The sequence below is a fragment of the Ptychodera flava genome, chromosome 12 (genome assembly GCF_041260155.1).
Source record: "Ptychodera flava strain L36383 chromosome 12, AS_Pfla_20210202, whole genome shotgun sequence".
Classification (NCBI taxonomy): Eukaryota; Metazoa; Hemichordata; class Enteropneusta; family Ptychoderidae; genus Ptychodera; species Ptychodera flava.
Window position 1 is genome coordinate 35,990,527 of NC_091939.1, and position 14,660 is coordinate 36,005,186.

A 14,660-nucleotide genomic window follows, 5' to 3' on the forward strand; every position below is an offset into this window, starting at 1 on the left:
AAGAGTTTTAAGACACCTACATATACTCCACAAAATAATCTGCTCCTAAGAGTTTCACTGATATCTTCAATAAAAAGGTTAAACAAAAGAGGAGATAAAACAGAGCCTTGCTGCACACCAAAGGTACAATTGAAAAAAATCATTAATTCCTTGGGGAGTCCTTACACACGATTTCACAGTATTATACATGGATTTTAAGAGCATTCTGCCATTCAAAATATATTTCTTAAAGATAAAATAACTAGATGGTAACTGATTTCTTAACTAAACTGAAATATTATAATCAACAAAATCCAATAAGTCAATGCACAAATCAAATAAAGAAAAAATTGATTTATGTCTCTGGTCTTCCCCCACACACAAGCTGTAGTCCAGGCTCTGAATCACCACCTCTGACATGGAACTGTCCAACAACTCCAACAGCATGTTGTGCAGCTGGTCATGTTTTTCTTCTTCTTTCCAGACCTTCTTGGCCCTGGTCAACAAGGGAATGTGCCACGCTTTTTTCAACCACTGGATTTACACTTCCATTTTGTTGGTGTTCCTTCAACCATAGAATAAAATTCATCTGTGAAAAAAAAACCAGTCATAAATTCCGTAAGTATTTTTAACATTCACCATAACAGGCAAGTACCATTCTTGTTTAGGACAATGGTATCAATGCAGCTTTCAGAAATTTACAGGCTTCCTTACTAAGTTGTCATGTAGTAAATTACAAAAATAGCACCAATGGCACTTGATCACAACTGGCACATTGTGAAACTACTCTATCTCTGGGTACACCTGTACATGAAATACAGAATGGGTAGGTGCTGCGGGTTTGGAGTTTGTCAGTACACACACCCACACAATCATATCATATACTTACAGACCAACTTAAAGACAGACAATCTCAAACCTATAAGAAGAGTTTTCACTGGCACATATACTCTTGGCCATATGGGAGTTTGAATGGGTTAGCTCTACATACTAACATAGAGGAGAAGTTGTTGATTGTGCCTGCACTTCAAATGTTAAAGAATAGCCACCTGGTATTTGTAGCTGACAGCTGGGGAAAAGTGACATGGGACAAGTATGGATTTTAACTGTAAACAAATTTTATTCAATATATAAACACTGAACAGTATTAAAAAATCAAGCAGGTAGTATTTTGTAAAAAATACCGTCAAGGACAGTGTGCTCACATTCAGTTTGAATTGGTCTATTCGAGAAATATTTAAACCAGGAAAAACAAGAATGACAAAAGCAAATAAGGTCTGAAAGGTAGGTACTGGAGGTCATATTTGGAAACATGCATATCGACTTCTATAGCAATGGGACAAGCAGATCCTAAACGCATAAGCAAATGTCAACAACAAAAAATAGACAGAGAAGGCTCAATAAAAAGAAAAGGTGGGTGTAAAAAATGTACAAGGGATCTGGTAAAAATGTAATGCTAACTCATCAATCCTCTAGACCCTACCCCCTCCTGACTATCAAATGTTCCATCCCTTGGTATTACATAACGCCAGATGACAGGAAATATATTTACAACCTTGGGAAGTTTTTAATTACAATGGATGAGCGTTATCATTCTAATGTAAACAGCACTTAAGTTAGTTACAGATAGTGAAATTCCTTCTGTTGTGGTCGGTGATTACAACATCTGGAATTATCCTGTATCCAAATTTCTCATCAGTTCTTGTATGTCTTACATAGAAAAGTTGCAAAAATTGGTCCGCAGCGAAAAACTTTACCTCAGCTTCGTTTTCTCAATCAAATTTTCCTACAAATTGATACCAAATATGGCAAAATTATGTTCACAGCCTTCAGAATTGTCTCATAATATATCCTGGGTTGGTGTACGTCATTTAAGGTCACAAACTGAGAAAATTACCTAAACTATACAAATATGGGGGTTCCCATCACTTTGAGCAGAAACTTTATCTCATAACATCCCTCGGGACTTTATACCAAATTACAAAGCTATCAAACAAGTTATTTTGAGAACAAGTTTTCTTGACCAAAAATGACAATATTGTCTTAAAAATACAAATTTGTATATTTCAGGACAATTTCCACATATCTAACTATTGTCATCTCTGTACATCTGTGTACCAAATATAAAAGCTGCCTGTCCAGGGGTTTTAAAAAGAAAATGCTGTTTAAGATTTTTTGACCAAAAATGACAAAATTGCTCCAAAATAGTAATTTTCCAAATTTTGTCATAATTTCAACAAATTAGAAGAGTAACACCTGTGCAAAGATCAAACCCAAATTTGAAAGCGATTGGGCTGGCAGTTTCAGAGAAGAATTTTTACTGAAAATGAGAAAAATCACCAAAAAAATCAGCAAAAATACAAAATTAAAGATATCTTCACAATATTTATAAAACTGTATAAGGTTCACCTAAGGTACTTGCACACAAATTTTCAAAGCAATCAAAACAGAGTTATTATTTCTTGACCATTTTCACATTTTGTAAGCTCATTTGCATAATTTTGGCAATGCAAACTTCATTTGAACAAAATCCCATCTATAATAGCCCAGGATGCGTCCACACACCAAATACCAAGCTGAAACGTGCAGCGGTTTGCGTGTTTTTGATGTTGACGGACATACTGTACGTACGTACATTATAACATACACACATACATATTGTCTCGGGACCTCCAGTGTCCTATTGTTTTGTAATATATAACAAGTGTGCCATGAGCTTCGTTGAATACACTGATATCAAACAGCCAGGTAGCTGTAAACTGGCGCAAAATGGTTTGATCCATGCAGAAGCTTGCATAGGGAGATCGAGTGGAGATAGCACAGCAGGCACAGTGTATGTTTTCTGACCAAAGTACCTCAGAGTTTTCCAAGGGATATTGGAAGATTGGAGGGAAAGTGATAGGGGCTTATCAAAGTTGGTCTGCGGTTCATTGGTGTGCTGTTGTAAGAGTCCTTTGTTCTCTCACTGAACGGATTGATCACACCATACACGTTTTTTATCCAAATGCACACACAAAACAAAGTCCCGAAGTAGCGAATTCCAGCCATTTTCAAACCACACTGTTGTCAGTGGGGTAAACAATATTCGCAAAAATCACATTTCCAGGCTAATAGACTATCTTTTACAAAATCAAATAAAACGATCTTTGTCTTTAAATCAATGCACCAGTAAACAGGTCCAGCAGCTGGTTATGTCATCAAGTCTGTAATGTTAAGGGTCATAACAAATGTAAGAAATCTAAAAATTAAATATGTTGTTTTTTATCAATTTTATTACCAAAAGCGCATGAAAATCTCTGATACTTTGAATCAGCCATCCTGCATATTTCTAACATTCATCTAAACCTCATTTCTATTCCACAACTCATTAAATAGTCCACAATGCAGGATTGGTATACATTCCAAAACTACATATATGAAAGACTCCTAAAATCAATTAGTTAGAAGGGGGGTTAGAAATTTCCCAAAACTATCTAACCGCTGCTCCGTTTGGCTCCATTTTTCGGAATCGGAACCTTGGAACCAGTCTGAATATAGGTACCAAATATCAATGCAGTCTGTTCAGCGGTTTTTGACTTTTTGTCGTTTACGGAAAATGGACGACGTCTGACACCGGTTGAAACTAACCCTATATCACAACTTCCAGTTGTGATAAAAATTACCTTGTGAATATCTGTACACGTTGCTTTTAGCCTTGTAATGTGGTCAACAACTTCATGTGCTGCATGTCTGCCTGTGGTTATGGTCAAAACTGGACCCCACGGGATTCTCAAAATAATTCATGGTTAACCCCCTAAGTTCTCACCGAGTACCTGTCAAACCATTACACATGTACCACTACTGCTATTGAGGTTGTCTATTCTAAAAATGACACCAGGGGGTCACCTTTCTCGATTGTATCTCTGACCACTATGTTGGAGTCAGTTAACACATAGATGAAACATGTTGTTGGTCAATTAACAGAGAAGGGTTGATATAACTATAGGAAAAAAATTGTGAGACTGGAGCGAGAAAATGACGCTTTCTCGCAATTGGTGAGAATCTCTTGTCATTCTCACTGCTACCAGTGAGAATTTTTGAATTCTCACGGGTGAGCAGTGAGAAATGCACTCCTTGGTGAGATAACAGATTCTCACCGGTGAGAATGGAAATTCTCACGTCCCCAGTGCGCTGGGAGTGTGAGAACACCAGTGTGAGATCAATTTGTTCTCACACTCTGTATTGTTGCGCGAACGAACACCTCGTATGTGAAACGTATGTTGATTGGTCAATTCTGCTCAGCGCCCAGTTTTCTGTACGAATTATTTGACGAATAGAACATCGCGTAATGTACAACTGGCACTATTAGCAGACAGACGACTGAACCGCAGAGTGAAGAGGTTGTTCTAGATTTGAGTACGATCAGCGTCGGCAACAAATACACGGAGGATGACCGCTTTTATGTTGTAACAGAAGAATGCAATGAACAACTCAGTCTACTCCAACTGATCCTGGTAAGAAAACGACCAATACTGGTACAAGCTTGGACAGGAAGAAGATCCAAAAGCAGTGTAAGTGTACATGTCCAGTGGAGGATTGTCCATTGACGACGTCAAAACTTAAACTACATCATGTTTTGCACGTCTCACCAGCCTTATGGGAGATGAAGTATCGTCTTGGAGATCCTGATACCAATAAGATGGGCATGGCTTTGGACCAGCTAGCCGAGTGGATTCTTGTTGGTTGGACAACTAAGGAAATGCTTGATGGAAATCCTTCATCGAAGATCATGATGAAGTAGAGAAAATACCATCTTCTTCTGAACTGTCCAAAGAGTACCAACGACTGATGAAGCATCTGTGTCTTTCTAATGGTTGGGAGGTTCCAGAAAAATTTATACTCCCGCCACCAAACTCACTAGCCATTACTGTCCATTGGAGGATTATATCCATCTTGCACTACGGGCCCAAAGGCCCTCCATTTTGTTTCATAATAGCGTGTCACTTTTTTGCCACACATACGTCGAGTACGCGCACAGAGATTCCGAACCTTTCCAATATTTTCGCATATGAATTGGCCTTGGAGTGTGTGTTACTTCATTAGGGGGGCTTAGCTTCAGTCATACGTGAACTTAACTCCTTTACTTTACGGGGTGGTAAGTGCCAGGGCTTGCAGCTTGCTTTTTTTATTTTATCTGCCAAACTGTGTTTTTTTATCTCATCTTTGCCATGAATACATGTGCTTAATTCCACCAACTGTATGAAATTTTCTCTTACAGGTAAATATAAGTGAAAGCCTACAGGTCGACCAGTCCGCTCTGAAAAAATGTTCTACTAGTGACTGTAAGGCTTTTACAAGAGACCTGATGTGTGTAGTGTTTTCAAGGCAAACTATGGCATCATCTTCATTGACTGGAAGACAATCCAACGCCCATTCTGGAAAGGCAGCAAAACAAAAGCTTCCCCAAACCAAGGTTGATGCAATAACAGGTAAGCAACTTCACTATGATAACCAAATTTAATTAGCCATAAAGGTATACTTCTTTATCAAAAATTCTGATATATATATCAGAATTTTAATTCTTTGCAACTCTGATCCACTGACATTTAGATTTGTTACCTGTTTAGACTGTTTTTCCGTTCGTTTATTTCTCAATTATTAACAAACTTCCATAAAGTATGTCTTGAAATCAAATTCAACAGCACTTAGTGTATATTATATGCACATGCATCACACAGCATATTTTCACTGAAAAAATATGTTTACATAATGGGCTTTAGTATATACTCACTTAAGCTGTGAAAGTCTTACATGTCAAATTTAATTAAATAATGTCACTTCACATTTTCTTTTGATCTCTCCCTAAAACAAGGGAATGCGATCCTCCCTTCCTGTGCTTGCCTGTTGTCATGATTAGCCAATTAATAACATTATTCATTTCATTTCAGAATATGTCTGCGAGAGGTTCGGGTCAACCGAGAAAGAGGTATGGAAAATTATACAAGGAAAACTCAACAACAAAGAAAAATTATTAAAAAGAAAAAGTGTGAATATGTGATTTGAATAATCAATAAAGCAGCATTGTGTTTTTCTTTCATTTGTATTTACATTTTTGTATTTTTAACCTTGTCAAGAACTTTCTTTTTAATGAATTAAATTTGACATGAATTTTGATTATGGAACATCTGCTTTGGTGTTGTGTTTGATTTTACTTGTGTGATTGAATGGTGTTAAGGCCTATCCTATATATGAGTGTGATATCTTAGCCTGATTTTGGTGGTTGTGCCCTAACCCCTTCTAAAAGTGTTTTATAGCCATGAGAAAAGAATCCCTTAAAGAATACTTTAAAATTCAAAAGTATCTTTAAGGAATACTTTTCGCTGACTTATAAGAGCACTTTTGAGGCCTTCGGTATTCTTTAAAGAATAATATGAGTAGAGAAATAGTATTTCTTAAAGAATACTTTAAATTTTGAAAGTATTCCTTAAGGGATACTATTCGCTGTCTTTCAAGAAAACTTTCAAAGCCTTCAGTATTCTTTAAAGAATAAGCAGAGGAAAAGTATTCCTTAAAGAATACTTTTAAGAATAAAAGTATTCTTTAAGGAATACTTTACAATACGTAAAAGTATTCTTTAAAGAATGGAATAAAAGTATTCTTTAAAGAATACTTTTATGTATAAAAGTATTCCTTAAAGAATACTTTTAACACTCAAAGTATTCTTTAAGGAATACTTTTATTCCATCAAAAGTATTCCTTAATACTTTTAAAAATAAAAATATTCTTTAAGGAATACTTTTACTCCATGAAAAGTATTCCTTAAAGAATACTTTTAGACTCAAAAGTATTCTTTTAGTAATACTTTTTAAATTCTTTTAAGAAGGGGCCAAAATACTGAAGGTTCTTTTAAGAATATTCTTTTAAGAGTCCTAAAGTAATACTCTAAATCCTTTAAGACATTTTCTTTAAGGATTACTAAACGACATTTTTGTAAGGGACGGACGATTCTATTAGCTACCTGAATTGCAGACTTCATTTGGTGACCTTTATATTCGCCAATGAAAACATGCGTACTACATCTCGGCCGTCATAAGCTTAACTCAAAGTGAACGATAAATGAAGAAGCGATCAAAAGGTCAAGCTTCGCTGTGCGATCTTTGGTTTTTAAGTGCACCTATCAACAAGAGGAAGATAATTACGTGAATGTAAAGTTTTATCATATGCAATTTCCGGATTTTTTTCACACAAAAAAACTTCCCGAGTTATTATAGCCCAAATTTCAGTACGCCGGCGACGTTCATTGCACTAACGTAGCAGTCACTATGGCCGTACCTGTGTATAGATGCTTTACAATTGACGTCAAGACCTCAGGACAAAGGGTCATCCGCCATCTTGTAGGGCAATGTTCGAATGTTGGCGCCATTCAGAGTAGCTCTGTCGCCTGTGTTTTTGTTGCGTCCAAGACATTGCAGTATGCCGAATACCTGCGTCATTCTGGTTGCTATAATCGTTCAAATCGAGGGATTAAGTGTTCTTATCACTCCATTCCTAAAATAATTGAAACTCAAGGCAAACAAACAAAAATATTGTCAACAAAACGACAGGAGTTGATCGCGACCATCGGGCGCAAAAATTGGATCCCGTCCGTACACTCGAAAGTTTGCTCCAAACATTTTTTGACAGGTACAGCATAATTTATCGTGTTTTGTGGGGATAGGTAGTTTTTTTATGACTATATCGACTCACCGTATCGACGGTGGTTGAGTCGATCATCCTCGGTAGCATACTACACATTTCTCTAGTCGTTTTACTTAACACTACCGGTAGCGTGTTCACCACGGAGGTAGAAAGAAAGATTTCACAGATGTCGTCTCGTTTCTCATTGTTTATGTACGGTACCGTGCTCAGGACAAAACAATGATAATATTTTTAGGATATTTTCCATATATTAAGGATAGTTTAGATTAGTGGTAACTAAACTTGGTCCATACATGTGGAGGGACTGTGGTCCATAGTTTGTCATGAAGACTCAGGCTGTGCAACGTGGCTCTGTCTGAATATGGAAGCCTGGAATATGAAGGCATATCCTACTTCCAGAACGTATTACTATCTGCATGGAAGTATAACCCATGCTATCTGTTAGCTGCATATTTGATTTCCATTTCTTGAAACGTGCAGTACAAAATAATACTGTGTTTACCCAAATAACTGCTTAAACACGAATTGTTAGGCTGTCTGTTTTTTCCACAAAGTAAATATTTCAGCAGATCATGAAACTCTACAGCAGCTAAAATTACTCAAAGATTGTCAGGTAAATTTGAATGTGGTTTATCTTCTTCCCTATTAGGACGACCATCAGCATTGTACAGTCAGACCTATCCTGACTGGGTTCCATCACTTGCTTGGTGAGAAACCAGTTAAAATATCCCATACAGCTACAGGTTCTGATTCATTGAACAGGTACGACTGTCTCCACTCCATGTAATTTGTTTTCCTTTAACCCCTTTCACGACCATGGTTTTTCCCAAACCCATTGTTTTCAATGGTAAAGTTGGACCTCTACACAAGGAACTTGGGGTGAAAGGGTTAAAGGTACAATATAGTCTGCTGCTGGGAAGCCCTATACGTGTCAGTGCAGCATAAATTACAAACTGTTTTAGGTGCTAGGTTCTTACATCACTTCGACCTATAACCAAAGTGTTTAAAAAAAATTGATATTACTAATCAAAAGTGAATTACAAGGTGTGATTTTGTACCAGGTTTTCACAGACTTTTTATTGGTGAACACAATTGTTGGGTCTTGTTTCCCCTTTAACATTTATTGCTTGTTTTTGTTTCATTATACTGTTTTCTTTGTCCAAGGAGAAAAATCTGGATCTGATAATCTGTTTAAATTGTGAATGTGACTTTTATGAGTATCCTACAGTGTTCTCCTGAATAAGGTAACAGGGGCGTGGCGCCCTCTTGTAAATTCCGAGCGCCCCCTTGCCAGAAATGAAAAAGATTTATTTTTTTGAAAAATAAAACAATAAAATGTACGGGGAAAAAAAAGTTGACAGTGATTTACAAGCAAAATGCGAGCGTGAGCGTCGATCCTGCAGACTGCAAACGTAATTCTCATCGATCTTGCAAATCTCGCGAGTTTGTGATGTCATCCGAGATCATAAGCCCATGTGCAACTCATCGAAGGCAGCCATATTTGCATGGCTCAGTCCCCTAGTCCGTAACGTTACGTTAGCCACGGTCCCTCCATAGGGACCGTGCATTAGGTAACCGACTTAGCTGAGTAAACATGGCAAGGAGCTGGAGGGTAACCAAGGACAGCAGAGTACACTGAAGTTTTTATAGGAGGTTATACGTTAGAATTTCGTTTGTGTATTCCTTCCAAAGCAAAACAACCTAATTTTAGGCTCGGTCGGACTTGTATCAGGATGAGAACACGTGAGTGTTATGGTGATAATTTTGCCATCGATGAATAAATGTATGTCTCTAGACTCGCTATGTTTTCGTTTTTAATAAAAGTTATGGAACACTGTTTCAGATCTCTTTTCCTTTGAGTTTTTTGTACGAAAAAATCTGAAAAAATGCTCCCCAAACCTGAGTGTTATGGTGATAATTTTGACATCGATGAATAAATGTATGTCTCTCGCTACGTTTTCGTTTTCAAAAAATGAAATCTTCATAATTGAAATCAGTGAACTGTAATAAAAGTTATGGTACACTGTCTCAGATCTCCTTTCCTTTGAGTTTTTTATACGAAAAAAATCTGAAAAAAATACTCCCCAAGTGCCACCAATGACACCATTTTAATCGCTGTTTTTCAAAAGCTCCAACGGCAGGAGGGGGGACACCCCCCTCCTGACCTCCCCCCGCGACCGCTTACGCGGTCGCTTGTGGTGCTTCGCACCACGTCTTCGCCCTCTTCTCAAAAATCCTGGGGAGAACACTGTCCTATGTAATATATTACTTTTTGTATGAAAGTGTACAAGGCCAGATGACAAAGCTCATACAGAGATTATGTTGAAACATGATCACAATGTCATTGAATTTTTAATGTAAAGAATGGAATTTTATTGAGTGGCTTTGTAATTGTACCAATGTGGCAGTTTAGTGAAGTGATTAGTTTTTGTTGGTTTTAGGTTTTATATAATGATATTAATTTCCTCTAAATTTTAAAAGTATGTGGTTTTGTGTCACTAATTTACAGATATGAAAGAGCACAGGAAAGACTGAAGAAGAGAGAAATAGAAACAGAAGAATAATTTGAAGATGATTATTCTGATTTAGCAGTACCCCTTGAATCAAATAAGAAGGAAGTCAGGTGTAATTGTTTTTTGAAAGGTAGTTGTAGATCTGTAGAGCCAGCTGATCAAAATACAGTAATTTCTTAACTTAGTTCAGAGTTACAGCGTTTGACATGAGAAAATGTACAGTTAAAACATGAAATAGCTGAAAAAGAAATCACTCCAGAGAATTTAGAGCGGGATGAAGAGAAGTTAAAGTACTGGACGGGTCTCCCAGGGTTTACAGTTCTTATGACTATTTTTAATTTACTTGAACCATTTATTTCTGAAACTGGGAGAACTTTGTCTAAATTTCAGAAATTGATTATTGTATTGTTAAAATTACGTTTAAATTTAGCTAATCAGGATTTAGCATATAGATTTGACATTTCTGTTGCAACTGTTCCAAGAATATTTAATACTGTTATACATGTTATGTTTGAGAGGATGAAGTGTTTTATTTTTTGGCCAGAGCGAGAACAACTGAGGTTGACGATGCCCATGGAATTTAGAAGATCTTTTGGTTTGAAGATAGCCATATTATTAGATTGTTTTGAGATATTTATTGAGAGGCCTTCAAATTTACTTGCACAGGCTCAGACATGGTCAAACTACAAGCACCACAATACTATTAAGTTTTTAATTGGCATAACTCCACAGGGGGCAGTTTCATTTATCTCAGAAGCTTTGGGTGGTAGGGCCAGCGATAAGTGTATAGAGAAAATTGTGGGTTGCTTGATAAACTTTTACCAGGGCTGATACAGTACTTGCAGATAGGGGGTTTGATATACATGAGAGTGTGGGATTAATGTGTGCTGAAGTGAAAATACCAGCTTTCATTAAAGGGAAAAAACAGCTTTCACCACTTGAAGTTGAGTCAACCAGGAAAATTGCTCATCTACGGATACATGTGGAACGTGTAATTGGCCTTGTAAGAAATAAGTACACTATTCTTCAATCGACATTGCCCATGAATTTTTTACAAAGTGATGGTGATCAAGAGCCCCTTATTGATAAAATTGTTACAGTTTGTTGTGCCCTTTCTAACATGTGTGACTCTGTTGTTTTATTTGATTTATATCTCAGTATCAGTTTATTAAAAAAGTAAAAATTTTATGAATTGTTTTCTAAAATATATCTATAAAAATGATTTATTACAAATATGTACTGTATCCATCTTTGATTTCTAATCAACTTTACATGTTCCACATGTATCTGTCTTTAATTTCTAAACAACTTCTGGAATTACTGGAATCTGATACAGGTTCACTTCAAAATAATATGTATGATTTGTTTATGTAAATTTATAGATACTCAGTGTATTCACTGTAATGGGGTTTTCTGTAATTTTTTGATGCAAAATGTCTGAGCCTGTGCATGGTATATGCATGTGACTTTGATTTCTAATCAACTTCTGGAATTATTGTAATCTGAGACAGGTTCACTTCAAAATAATAAATTCTTTATGTATATATATAGATACTCAGTGTATTCACTAAAATGGGATTTTCTGTAATTTTTTGATGCAAAATGTCTGATCCTGTGCACGATCTATGCATAGGTCTTTGATTTCTAATCAACTTGTGGAATTATTGTAATCTGAGACAGGTTCACTTCAAAATAATACATTGTTTATGTAAATATATAGATACTCAGTGAATTCACTGAAATGGGGTTTTCGGTAATTTTTAGATGTAACGCTGTGTAATGCTGTAACTCTGAACTAAGGTGTTAGCAAAATTGCACTTATAAATCAACTTTTTACAAGTATCCGCCTTTGATTTCTGACTAACTTCTGGAATTGTCTTTATTAAGACATGTTAACTTCAAATGAAGAAGAAGATTTTTTACCGAAAATGCCTCTTTTGGCGCTAATTTGCATGTTTTCAACAATATCCAAATATTTAAAAAAATAGTTTCTCAAAAATCATACTTTTCATGTACACAACAAATATCAAATCAGTAAGTACTGCGGTTCTCAAGATATTTGAGTGGACGGACGCCTCACAAAGGACATACATACATACATACATACCGGTACAGACGTACAGACTGCTTCTATAGACTATAGTCTATAGTAGCTAAAAAGATGTAATAAAATACATGGTCGCCGTGCTAGTTTCTGATATATAAGATGGTGAATTAAATTTATGATTAGGATACCTGACGAGTCAGCATTTTTTCACCATTGCATTCAATGACATTTATCTCGAAATTAAGCACAGTAACCATTTATGTAACCATTTATTCACTACACGAAATTTGTTTTATCTTACTGGGCTATGTGCAAATTTTTAAGAAGATGACAGTAGTAGTTTTTTCCTACAATTCACAATATAATCCTATGAGAAGAGACACAATCAACACCTTCATAGTGATCGTATATCCTTAAAAGATCATTATTACACCTCACTCATTCAGCGTGCACTGCCATTGGTTAAACACGACTCACGTGACATGTAAAAGAACGTGATGATGCCCTCTGCGAATGTGATGATGCCCTCTGCGAACTTGATGATGCCCTCTGCATTTGATATTACATGGATGACGTCATTTTACTTACTGCGCATCCTTTCTGCGCAAAACAAATTGTCGTTCGCTTGTTGTACTTTGCAGTTGGCAACTTATATGGCTGCGAAACGTCATGCAGAGCTGTCACCGGCACAGTTAGACGATATTTTGATGCAAGTAAACAGCAAACGAACGAAAATGGCAACAAGGAATGCAATTTCTGTGTTCAGCGACTATGCAAGCAACAAATTTGGATACGCCACCGAGGAGATCGGCAAACTTTAGCGGCAACCCTAGACTCGGCACTGACGACATTTTACGCTGAGGTCCGGACTCAGAAGGCGAACTGTACTCGAAGTCTTTGTGTTTTTGTTTCTTTGCATGTTTGCTTGTTCGGTGTAATAAAAATAATAACACATGAGAGCTAGGGCAATATCACGATTTTTTGCCTGCCCTCGGGCTGGTGGTCATGATCGAAATACTGATGATGCCCTCGCCTACGGCTCGGGCATCATCAATATTTCGATCATGACCACCATCCCTTGGGCAGGCAATAAATCGTGATATTGCCCTCGCTCTCATGTGTTATTATTTAACTATCAACTTACCCTGGTTCTTATTTTTTAATCGTTGTAGTGCCTGGTGGTGAATATTAACAGTCCAGTTTCTTTTTCAGTGTTACATCTTTCTTTCTCTTCTTTTTTCTTGGTTGCTCTTGCAACCTCTGCTTCATTTACCAATTCCAAAACCTCCGTCAACAGAGCTTCCCTTTCTTCATACTGTTCCGTAGTACCAGATCTAAAATGTACAAACAAAATATCCTGATTAAAACCTGTCTATAACAGCCAGTAAGGAAACTCCTTTATAGACAAATGGCCTCCATAAACTGGTAAATTCTTGTACATGTCAACTGCACAGGGACTGAAACAAAAAAGCCATTATAGACAGGTTTTCACTATACATACCGTACCTAGCCACTTACACAGGTTTGACTGTGTGTGTATAAAAAATTAAATTAAAATCAGGCGAGAAAATTACTGACGTATACCGTATATATATATATATATATATATATATATATATATATATATATATAATTTGTGTGTGTATTCTCAAATCAATAGAAAGACATAGGCAGCTATCAAAAGAAACTAAAAATGAATACTATAATATGTAATAAAAATGTATTGAGAAAACACTTACTTCCGCATAGACTCCATCTCTTCCTTTTTGAAACGTTCCACTAATAAGAATGTTCTATCTCTTACTGTCCTAGACGTTTTTAGTTCACCAGGTCTAAAATTTGAGATGGCACTGTTGAAATTATGGGACACCTTCACCCATACCTCTTTGTCGATAAAAGGCCTCAGCGACAACTTCTCTCAACAATATTATGTCGAGAGAAGGATTAAATCTCACGGCCCTCTTTTTTCTTGAGTCTTCCGTGTCAGACATTCTACTGTTGAATATAAAATTGATTAAACTCTCTCTCTCTCTCTCTCTCTCTCTCTGTATATAAAACATATATGTACCACACATACGGAGAGAGGAAGGAGAGAGAGAGAGAGTGAGAGAGAGGAGAGAGAGAGAGAGAGAGAGAGAGGGGGGGGGGGCTGACTGTTTCAGTGGTCATTAGTCAAGTTTTTTATTCATGTAATAATCACATGAATAAAAATACCGTCAATGACGCTATACCTTCTCTAATGTGTGGCCAGGTCAGGTAATTGGTTGTTGGCATGAAGTTGTTGGTAAATAGTTGATGATGTAGGGGCATGAGGTGGGATATGGACCCAAAGAACCCAAAAGATGATTAAATACATCAATCAAAAAAATTCTAAGCTACAGTAAAAACTGCCTAAAGATAGTCCAATGTGGAAAAAAGTTAAATAATTCAGAAATAAGAATTAA

General features: G+C 36.6%; 1 long non-coding RNA gene across 1 annotated transcript; it reads right to left on the reverse strand.

Annotated features, from left to right (window-relative positions):
* Positions 1-218: 218 nt before the first annotated feature.
* LOC139146354 (uncharacterized) lies at positions 219-14,205 on the reverse strand. Its single transcript, XR_011555120.1, has 3 exons — positions 13,956-14,205; positions 13,361-13,550; positions 219-568 (listed from the first exon to the last, which is right to left on the reverse strand). It is a non-coding gene; the product is annotated as an uncharacterized lncRNA (long non-coding RNA).
* Between the last annotated feature and the right edge of the window lie 455 nt (positions 14,206-14,660).